This window comes from Cavia porcellus, unplaced genomic scaffold (assembly GCF_034190915.1).
Source record: "Cavia porcellus strain 051 isolate PalLab524CR breed Dunkin Hartley unplaced genomic scaffold, mCavPor4.1 scaffold_4, whole genome shotgun sequence".
NCBI lineage: Eukaryota > Metazoa > Chordata > Mammalia > Rodentia > Caviidae > Cavia > Cavia porcellus.
The window spans coordinates 90,863,395-90,871,852 of NW_026947487.1; the positions used below are offsets into that span (position 1 = coordinate 90,863,395).

At 32.1% G+C, this 8,458-nt stretch overlaps 1 non-coding gene across 1 annotated transcript; it reads right to left on the minus strand.

The window, feature by feature from the left end:
- Positions 1-7,588: 7,588 nt before the first annotated feature.
- On the minus strand, positions 7,589-7,707 carry LOC111757448 (5S ribosomal RNA). Its single transcript, XR_002791796.1, has one exon. It is a non-coding gene; the product is annotated as a 5S ribosomal RNA (ribosomal RNA).
- Between the last annotated feature and the right edge of the window lie 751 nt (positions 7,708-8,458).

Sequence of the window (8,458 nt, forward strand, 5' to 3'; positions counted from 1 at the left end):
CCTAAACAGAAGAGTAATATCCAAAGGAACCCTGAAGCATCAAAAGAAAAAAAAAAAAAACTCGATAAAGAAAATAAATATTAGAGACGCTTATTCTTCTTTTGACTCTCATTAAATAATATTAGGTAGGCAAAGCAAAAAGTTACAACCCTATGATACAGTTCTAAGTGAATATAGTAAAATTTTTTAAGAGAATTGTAAATGGAGAAGTTAAAGAGATACAAAGAGAGATTTGTATATATGTATTCATAACTTGATTTGAAAAACAACAGCCAGAGATTGATATGATGTTGTCTGTGTAACATTATGCCAATAGCAACTCTACTAAATAAAAACAATACAAAAAGTAAACAAAAAAATCTAGCAGAGAAATTGATTAACAGTGTAGAAATATTCAATGAACTTGCAAAATGTAACATAGTAACCCAAAGAAAAAAACCAGGAAAAAGACAACCAATGGGATCCAAAAATAAAATGACAGACAAGACCTTATATTTCAATAATTACCCTAAATGGCAAAGATTGGATTGAAACACAAGATAAAACTATGTACTATGTCATTTCTTATATAATAATGCACATGATTCAAAAGTACAAAAAAGAAAAAGATGTATGAAAACAAACGAATAAAAAAAAGAAATGACTATAATAATATAAGGAAGACTTCAGAGCAAAATAGAAATTTATAAGGAGCAGAAAAATATTATGTAATAACTAATATATTGATCCACAAAAAGATAGCACAATCCTAAATAAGACATACTACACAACTGAGTACACCAGCAAAACAGATGGGCAAAAATAAGTAGAAACAAAAGTAGTTGTGAAAAAATGCATAATCTTAGTTCAAGGTTTCAACAGCTCTAATTCAGGAACCAATAAAACAAATACATGGAGAAGTGAAAAACAAATTATAAAAGAGCTCAAAAACATCATCAACCAGTGGGATCCCACCGACATTCTTTGAGCATCTCATATTTGAATACCATCCTTTTCAAGTTCTCAGAGTAGATGTGATCAACCTTAGTCAAAGAAGAAATTTCACAGGAAGTTTTTTGAAAAAGTAAGTTATACTGAATGCATTATAAAAGAAGGCAGTAAAATGTTCAGGACACTGCTAAAGTGCTGTGGAGAGGGACATTTATAGCATTAAATTCAAATGTTATATAAAAGAAAAAATAATCTCATCAGTAATCAATTTGATATCTTAAAAAGCATCAAAAAAAATACCAAATAAACTCAAAAAGAAGCAGACAGAAAAATGAAATCAGTGATATTGGAAACAATATCAAATGAAAAAATCAATTTAATAAAATAGATATTTGGAAAAAATTAATGTCTCCAAAAAAGTCTGATAAAGCAAAAAGGAGACAAATATCTCCTTCTGCAAAATGATAATTATGAGCATTCTGAGAACTCTACATGCATAAATTTGACAAATTAGATGAAATGGACTAGTGCCTAAGAAAATACAAACTATCATAACGCATCCAAAATGAAATAGATAATCTGAATACCCCGTTATCTATTAAGGAAATTAGATTTAAAATTAAATTTCCCAAAATATAAATTCCTCCCCAGATGGCTTCACAGGAGAATTCTAACAAATGTTAAAGAAAAATTAAAACCAGTTCTTTACAACTCATTCCAGACAGTGGAAGAGAACAATTTATAAGTCATTATATAAAATTCATATTACTCTGATAGATCTAAACAAAGATGCTGTAAAATAAGAAAATTATAATCTAATCCTCCTTATTACTTAAGACAAAATTTTAACACATTATTGAAAGTAGAATTCTGGACTGGGGATATAATTCAGCAACACAAGTCATGATTTCGATTTCCAGTCCAAAAAAAAAAAAAAAAAGTGGAATTCACAAGCATGTGCAAGCATTGAATATGGTAGTCAAAGGATTTACACTTACAAGGAGAGTCTGGTTCAGTATTCAAGAAGAGAAGAATTTTAAAAATCACCTGATCATAAAAGTCAATGTAGAAACAGTATTTAAAGGATATAACAGCAAGTGTATTTAGAGGTATTAAATAGCTGACTATATTAATGTTTTTGCATCATTGAATACAGCTGCTTGCAATCTCACTGTTTGAATGTCTACTTTGTATTTTTTGATACTGTGATTTGAGCAACTATTTCTAAGATGATAATATGTAATCTATTAACAGGTGATTTCTTACTGTTTTTTTTTTTTGTAGTTCTGTATTACATGTACCCTTACACCGCTTTGTTTTGTTTTGTGTTTTTCTCTTTTTCCTTTTAAATAAAATTAAAAAAAAGAAAAAATATTTAACAAAATTCGACATTCACTCTTTGCTTTTCTGACAGTGGAATCACAACTTTCTTTCTTTTATTACTACCTGTTGACATACATGACGATTACAATCATTGTAGGGAGTTGATACACATACATCACAATTGTTTTTACTTTCCCTTCTTCTCTCTTCCTTCCTTCCCTCCATCTCTTGGTTCCATTCTAGACAAAAATTCAGGAAAGTGAAAACACCAGCCTCCTCAGATTGATAAAGAAGTTCAAAACCCTAATTTAGCATTGTATCGAATGATATTCAGAACACCACAAGAATGTCTAATCACCAATTAGCATAGCATTAGACATTCTAGCCAGTAAAAGTAACAAGCAATAAAAATGAAAGTTAGAATAGAGAGGGATAAAAAGTCCATAATGCAGAATACAAAAAAAATCAGAATATCTAAAAATCTCTAGAACTAATAAAAAAAATTGGTAAGATTTCAGATACAAACATAAGACAATCATATGGATCAACTATATTACTACAACAATGAAGATGTATATATTGGAAATTAGTTAACAATAAATATAATTAACATTAAATATAATTTATAATTGTAAAAGTTGAAATATCTAGATGTAAACCCAGCAAATCATGTACAAGATTTTATTGATTAACACTATAAATGCTAAGAAAACAGTAAAATCTAAATAAAGAAATGTATGTGTTACAGATTAGAACACTCAGTGAAGTAAAGATGAGACTTCTCTCTCCAATTAAATGCAAATTAAATGCAATTCCTACAAAAACTACAGCAAAATTTCCAAGATTCAAAAAATTTAATGAGAAGGTTATGGTACTAGACTAGCTAAACAATTTTGGAAAAAAAAGGGAAAAATAAGTCTACTAATTTCAATACTTTCTAGACAAAAGCTTTATGTGTTATTATTGGAAAGACAGGCACATATGTCTTTGAAACAGAAGAGAGAATTTAAACACTGACCAACATAGGTGATGTCCAACTGGTTTCTGACAGTTTCACACACAATTCAATGGGAGAAAAATAGCCTTTCAACAAATAGAGGCAGAGAAATTGACTCTCATAAGCAAAGCAATAAACTCTTGTTCTAATTCTGAAACTTTATATAAAAATGAACTCATAAGTATATACAACAAATTTTAAAATATAATTTTTTTGTCTTTTTCATTTTTTTTATCAGTACCGGGTATCAAACTCACTCGCCTGCTTGCGAGGCAGGTGCTTATTCCGCTGAGCTAAACCTGCAGCCCCTAAAAATTTTAAAATATACTTTTAGTTCAAAAACTAACCAAAGAATTCAATATTGAGGACTAGCTAAAGATTTCAGTGCACAAAAATAAACAAAGGTCAATCCTAATATAAGCCGTAGCCTTGACTAATAGCAGTGTATCACACTACTGTATTAATATCAATCATTAATTATATCAAATGTCAGAAGCAAAACAAGCAAACAAAAAAACCAGGTGTAGTGGTAAATGCTGGTAAACGCAGCACTCAGGAGGCTGAGGCAGAAGGATTGCAAGGTTGAGGCTCCATAGTGAGTTCGCAGCCATTCTGAACTATGTATCATGACCTTCTGTCAAAATAAAACAAATCAAAATTAAAAGAATATATAGAAAACATAGCATACTAATGAAAGGTAACAGTATTAAGGAAAAATTCCTGGAGGAGATATTAACTCTCCATATAACCTGTTTGAGTTTTCTTTAAATTACTTTAAATATTAAAGCTTATTAATTAAAATGCAGTGTAACCCATATTAGATAGCATTGTATTCCTGTAATGCAATACATCAATGGTAAAAGAGTTTCCAGGTAAATTCCTTTCATGAGAAACAGGTTGGCATAAAGAATCAGTATTAGAAAGGGAGGAGTGAGAAAGTAGATTTGCAAAGAAATACATTGAATACTTGTCAAAGACTCTTGCTAATTTGCAACAAAACACAACACAAATGGGGAAGGTCTTATTTCAGATATTAACTAAAAACTAATTAACTTCTATGTCTAGCTCGTAAACAATGACCCACATGCAAGCCACTGATTTATGAACTTGGAGGATTAAGCTTAATACCATATCAATCTACAATGCCTCTTACATCTTTAAAATATGGGGTTTATATGTGATATGTGAGTAAATGAATAGAATTTACATATAATTTTCACACTTTTCACCACTAAAGATTTTTTTCTTTTACTTTTTAAAAAAACTCACATTTTATCTTTGTCTAGCAAATAAACTACATTTTAAATCAGTGCCTATTTTTATACTGTGTTATTTTTGAATGCTTGTCCATATTTCATTCAGAACATTTAATTGCCACCAGACAGATAACCAGGGTTTTACTGAGATGATATCATTTCTTCTCCCAAATATGAAAAATGTTATTTTAGTTAACCCATGTAACTCTATTGAAATTCTCCCCCAGATTTTTAAAAATACTGACATTTTATCCTGGGAATTGCATTAACTTTATTGGACTTTTATGAAGATTAATGAATCGCACTAAATTTTACAGAAAGTTTAACACAGTCAGTGAAAAACAACAGGAACAGTAAATGTTGAGAATTTTGTTAACAGCATCACCCCCAGCACCAATGACCTCCTCCCCTCTGCTTTATCATCATTTATCATTTTCCGTTAGCTGTGTTCCAAACACACTTAGACACAGAACAAGTATCACATAATTACACCCCTTGCCTTGTCTCTGCTGAAATCCAATCATCCTTCTTTTACAGTTAGCAATGGCTGCTTCTGTAACATTAAAAACTTCCTTTTCATAAGGTTACCCTCATCTCCAGCCATCCCCAAATCTACCTGACTCCATGGTTTTATTTCTTACATATTTCAATTGTTTAATTCAGAAAAAATATTCACATAATAACTGCCAAACTGAGATAATGGAGATACCATTGGCCATGAATCACATGCTTTCAAGAAATTATCATCCCCTAGGAATAAATCATGCTCATGGGTACTTTTTGGTACTTAAATAATCTGTTCTCACCACAGACATGAATATTCAGCTTTGTAATGCAACATTACATTCTTCTTCCCCCCTCTTCCTCCTCTCTCCTCTCTTTTTCTTTCTCTTTCTCCCCTGTTGCTGCAGTTATCATTTACTAGACTCATAGAAAAACTTGTTTACTGATGTAATAATGCGAATAATAGTACTCTTTTATTTTGTAATTATAGCATTTGTTAGCCATTAGGTACTTACTTTTAGGGACACCGAGGCCTGTAGAGGAGTAGCTTCTGCCATTTAAGTTATCATTCATATTTCTTCGAAGTTGTATTTTTTGTTTGCTTGCTTGCTTGCTTGTTTGTTTGTTTGTATGCTTGTTGTGGATGATCCAGAATAACTTACAAAGAAACAGCCCAAATCTCAAAGACACACTCACTCTTTTCAGGTGATCTTGTTCGTAATAGTAATAAATTCTCTGCCCACAGATATTGCTCAGTATGAAGGAGCGTGGCAGACTCTCCACTTGATGCTGACTGTTTCCTACATGAATATACATGTGTTTCCTCAATAAAAAAAATCTCTTGCTTTCTCTGTTGTACTACAAACCATTTGAAGAATTGTCTTCAGTGTGCGTTTTGCTTACTGCAAGTGATCTACCTTTATTCCGTCTGTTATCCACTGAGGTACATCTTGGCTTTCTCTTGCACGATGAACCCACTGGGTTTGTTTACATTTCCCCTAAACAAATTAAGAGAAATTATTCTCTTACACCAGACTGTCAGAGCTCTTTGCCTCTTCCTTAGACATCAGCTCTGGAAAATAATAGCCTGGCTATGAACCCATGCTGAATATGTGCCCTCAGCTCCTCAATAAAGAGGCTTAGGACATTTTTTTCCATATCCTCTGTTTTTGCTATTTAAAGTAAAACCTTCGCAGTAGGTTTGAGATTTAGCAGGGCCTCCTTGTCCAAGTCTGGATTGTGAAATGCATCCTTTGTCTCCAGAGTTGTCACATTTGATTTCCTCCTGTACTTTTTCCTCTTGGCTTTTTAAATTAAAGTGCTAGTCCCTGGAGTTGTATCTCTTGTCTGAAATTGCCATCCTGTCCAAAGATAACGACACTGTATTTACCATTACTAAAAAAAATAAAATATATAAATAGCAGAATGAAAGAATTGTTAGACCTATTAGTGACAGTGTCTTCTCATTATAAAATAATAAACTGCTTAACTGATAGATCATGCCAGAGGTTCTAGTTTTTAAAACCTTTTCCATGGGTTGGGAATTTAGCTCAGCAGCATAAGCACCTGCCTTGAAAGCAGGAGGTTGTGAGTTCAATCCAAAAAAAAAGCTTTCCACAGCTAAGCACTCAGTTCCTATATCTGTCTTTTCCAGAATAAAAGAATTTAATAAACACAAACAGATTAATTCTTTTTTTTTTTGTCTTTTTTCTTTTTATCAGTACCAGGGATCGAACTCAGACTGCCTGCTTGCAAGGCAGGTGCTTATGCTGCTGAGCTAAATCCCCAGACCCCCAGATTAATTCTTTAAAATGTAAGTTCCACACTGACCAGAAATGTTTAAGTACAGTTGCATCTTTATGTCTTAGGAAAAAGAATTTTAAAAAATTAATAGAAATAGATTATAAAAATGGATCGTTTTAATTTTTGACCTCCATTTTGTCAGGGCTATAATATGCTTAATTAAAGAGCATATTTTATGAACCATGACTATATAAACGTTGCAGTTTCAAACTATTGGGGGTTACAAAACTAAATGAATACCTATTTGTAGAAAATAAAATTCTACCAATTACTTTTCACTTTTTAATTGGAAACAGACATGTGCTAGGTATATTTAGAAGTAATTTAATTGCAAACAAAATGCCAAAGAAATTTTTATGTGTAGTCTTTTGATATCTGCATGCTTCTTTTGTTTAATTTCACAATATAAATATTTCTGAATGCTTAACAAGCTGCATTGTTAAATCACAGGCTTAGAAGATGGAGATACAACCGATTAAACATTGGAATGATAATATCTAAGAACATATATTACAATTTAAATAAGAGCATCATAGAGAGATACTACTAACAAGGCCAATTATGCAGAAATAAAACTCATGGATAACATGAAGGATTTTATTTGGTGATCTATACACTAAAGAAGTACCCCCAAAAGAACAATTTATCTCTGCAATCACCCTCACTTCTCTGTTACATCTGAAATAAACCTCAACTCTAATCAAGGTCAATATTGGACATTAATCTTGTTAGTCTATTAATCTTTTTTTTTTTTTTTTTTTTTTTTTTTTTTATAAGCCTACAGCACCCGGTATTCCCAGGCGGTCTCCCATCCAAGTACTAACCAGGCCCGACCCTGCTTAGCTTCCGAGATCAGACGAGATCGGGCACGTTCAGGGTGGTATGGCCATAGACTAGTCTATTAATCTTAACTAGACTAGATTGAGGTTAAAGATGACCAAACCAGAACCGTTCTGAGAGAGGAAAGATGATACATAGAAACTGGATTATTCTAGGAATTGAAGAATACTCAGAGTATTCAACTATGATAAATATTTGATTACTGGTATCTTAAAATTACAAACAAATTTATACTACTGTGAACAATGAAGAATTATGTAAATGATGCCACTTTAATGGGCACAATTTCAACTATTTTTCTTATCTTGTAATAGTAGGCAAAAACAACTGGATGATATTATAACTCACAATTGCACTTAATAAGAAAATACATGATCAAATGTCCTAGAGTAATGTGAGTGAGTGAGTGTGTGTGTGTGTGTGTGTGTGTGTGTGTGTATGTGTGGGTTATTATGACATCTGGTTGGGGAACAATAGAGTATCATTTCCCAAGTGTGACTGAATAGCAAATTAAAAAATACAGAATATTGTTTTCATATTTACTATTACTACCATATTAACCCAGACTCTGTGTGATAGTTAAATTGGACTGCCAATTGGATTGGCTTCAGAAGTAGTTAGGGCTTAGTAAAGCATGGTTCTGCATGTGTCTGACTCTAATTATAGAGTCATGACTTGGCATAGTATATACGGTCATTGGCCTCTCCTTGGTTCTGTTTTCTTGATCTGCTACCTGGCTATCATGAAGAAGGCAGTTTCGCTCCATCATACCCTTCCACAATGACATTCCTACCTTTCAAAAAGT